The sequence below is a fragment of the Solanum tuberosum genome, unplaced genomic scaffold (assembly GCF_000226075.1).
Source record: "Solanum tuberosum cultivar DM 1-3 516 R44 unplaced genomic scaffold, SolTub_3.0 scf00088, whole genome shotgun sequence".
NCBI classification, from domain to species: Eukaryota; Viridiplantae; Streptophyta; class Magnoliopsida; order Solanales; family Solanaceae; genus Solanum; species Solanum tuberosum.
Window position 1 is genome coordinate 1,045,631 of NW_006239011.1, and position 3,005 is coordinate 1,048,635.

The window sequence follows — 3,005 nt, forward strand, 5'->3', positions numbered from 1 at the left end:
CATCCAAGAAATTGAAACAAGTAAGATATATTTTTTTGTTAAACAGAAAGTTATATTCAACTAGTAATCGCTTTGTACAACCTAGCTATTACACTCTGTTTCACAATATCTTCTTCTCAACGAGTTCTTGTCGTTGTTCTTCAGCTTCTCATGCTCCAAAACACTATGTTAAGTATTGATAATATTATTTATTTTCTCTACGTTCTATATGGAAGACTCGAGGACTAGGACATAAAAGTTCTACAATGTCTAGTAGTCACGGAATGGAAAGCATGCATAAGAACTCCCTGGCTCTTGAGAAAGAGAACATGAAAATTAATATTCCATCTCCTACATGTACTAATCAAGTTAAGCAATACACCAAAAAAGTTGAAACAAGTGAGTTTGTTTTCAACTCTGTTGTGTTTTTTTTCCAGAACTATTGTATTTTGAGGAACTGTTATATTACATTTTCTCATATGCAGGTGCTACAGGAAAGGGAATAGAGCAAAGATCTGAGTCTACAATGTCTTCTAAAAGTACAAGATCGAATACTACCAAGTCTTCTAGTCAAGAAATGCGAAAAATGGACAGAAATCCCTTGGTTAGTTAGAAACATGATATGCAAATCAATATTTCATTGCCTCCATCTACTGATCAAGTTATGAAACACACCGAAACAACTGAGAAAGGTATGATATTCTTAATACATATGTTATGTTATTAGTTTGTAGAACTGAATTTGGTCGCTAGTCTTCACCAAATTATGAAATTGTAGGTTCACCTAATCCTAAAAAGGTAAGAAGAATTTGACGGAGAAACATGTGCAAAGAAGTTGCTGCACTTGAAATTGGACAAAAGCTGAAAGTAACCTTTTACAATAATTGAACGGTTGGAACAAATAGCAAATTGTTTTCGAGGCATTTGGGAAAAATTGTTCGTGATCGTAATATATGTCCATTGGGAGTATCATCGTGGAATGATATTAAACAAGAAAAGTTGAATCATATGTGGGCAGCCGTTGAGGTAACAAATGTCACCTGATTCAACTTCTTTATTGTTATTTGATACATCTGAGTATTCTTGTCCATATAACAGTCATTAAGGTAACAAATGTATATGTGATTCAAATATAGAGTTTTTTGTCGAATAATTTTCACATTTCCCATGTGCTACTGCATCAAATATATGTGAATCACTGGATTTTTTTCTCTAAGAGACCAAAAAGAAAAAAGTAGATGTAGAAGATGCAGAGCTATTTTTCTACTGGAACATCTGCTACTTGAATTATTATGAGCTACTGGAATAAGTAAATGTACAACTGAAATTCTTTTTCTACTGGAATATTTGCTTATTCTAGTAGAACAGAGCCCTTTTTCACTTTGAGATCCTTTCCTAGTACTTTTTCCTTATTAATAACTCAACTCATAGTTCGATTATTTTGGCATAAATTTGAGAGTGTTGACATGAATGATCATCGTGATCATATCTTGAGATGGATGAATGAGTTATGGAACAAATGGAGAGGACACTTGCATGCAAAATATGTGAAGGATAAGCTTATTCAACAGTCTCTTGGGAATATTCCAAGGGGAGTAGACAAAAATGAATGGGAATGATTAGTAAAGGAACATTTTGCTTCTGAAAGTTTCCAGGTATGCCTACTGATTTAATAGTATATTTTTCACTCTTTTCTACTACTTGATTTACCTCATTAGCACCAAATATACCCAATTGTTGATCCATGTTGCTGAAATAGTAATTGTGCTTTGAATTGTTGTATCACCCGTTTGGTATAGACTGCTCCACGTGTACCTCAATCTCGCTTTGTTGAACTACTTCTTAGTGATATGCAAAGTAGAGGTAGTAATGTTAGAAGTAGTTCTGTAAATTGAGGGTCTAAGTCCATAAATTTGTTATTACTCTTGGACTTCCAATTTAGTAGTAATGATAGTATTGTTGCAGCAGTAGCATTGAGGGGATAAGTGAATTCCCCTTCTGATGGATTTCTAAGTGGATTTTCAGTAGTAGATTGCAGCAGTACCTCAATCTTATATTTGTTTCTTTTGGAAAATCTTCTAGTTTCTTTCTTTCCAAACAAAGTAAATTCTACCAACTAAGACAAATTTGTATTCAGGAAAGAAGCAGTAGGAATGCATCAAATAGAGCTAAGTTGACGATGCTTCATCATATTGGTAGCAAACCTATCCAAGAGATTATTTATCAAAAGGTATTTTCATAAAACTATTTCATAAATGGAATATTTACAAGGTTTGAGTTCTTTGACATGTTTTCCTTTGATGTAAAGGGAGGAAAAGATGGCAATCCACCTTATTTGGCAACCATTTTCTTTGAGACTCGTAAGAAAGATAACAAGCTTGTTGAACCTGAAGCAATTGAAAAACATGTGTGTTTGGTAAATTCAATATCTTTATTACTTGAAATTGTTATGTGTTTTGATAGAAAATGTTCTTCTATATATTTCGTAGGCTCAACTTCAAGGAATTGTTCAAGCAAACCCATCTCTACCTAGCATAGAGATTGTTGAAAAATATTGTGGACCTCAAACTCGTAGCCATGTATTTAGATTTGGGGGTGGAGTAATGAGAACGATTTAAAAGGTGGAACTTCTTCAAAGGCTGAACTATTTTCTGCTCTACGTTCAATTCGAGAGGATAACAAATCCTTGAATGAAGAAAACAAATTCTTGAATGAGGAAAATAAATCCTTGAATGATCGCTTGTCTACCTTAGAAAATGCGATGAAAGAAATAATGAAAATGAGGGAATTCATCGCTACTCAACAGTCACATGTTCAACCTGCGACATCTTTTGTTTCAACTGAATGACCTCTACTTTTTTGTTGACCAAGTAAGCAACAAGATCCCCAACTTTTTAGTTTATTTTGTTGATTTGCATATAGTCATTTTCTACTTAGACTAATTCTGGCAAAAAAAGATGGTAGCTAATACTTTCCAGCTAAAATATATAAACTAGATTTGGGTGAATCCATCCTCATCTCTACAA

At 33.5% G+C, this 3,005-nt stretch overlaps 1 long non-coding RNA gene across 1 annotated transcript; it reads left to right on the forward strand.

The window, feature by feature from the left end:
* Nucleotides 1–297: 297 nt before the first annotated feature.
* Nucleotides 298–560, forward strand: LOC107060530 (uncharacterized). Its single transcript, XR_001473395.1, has 2 exons — nt 298–378; nt 465–560. It is a non-coding gene; the product is annotated as an uncharacterized lncRNA (long non-coding RNA).
* The last annotated feature ends 2,445 nt before the right edge of the window (nt 561–3,005 follow it).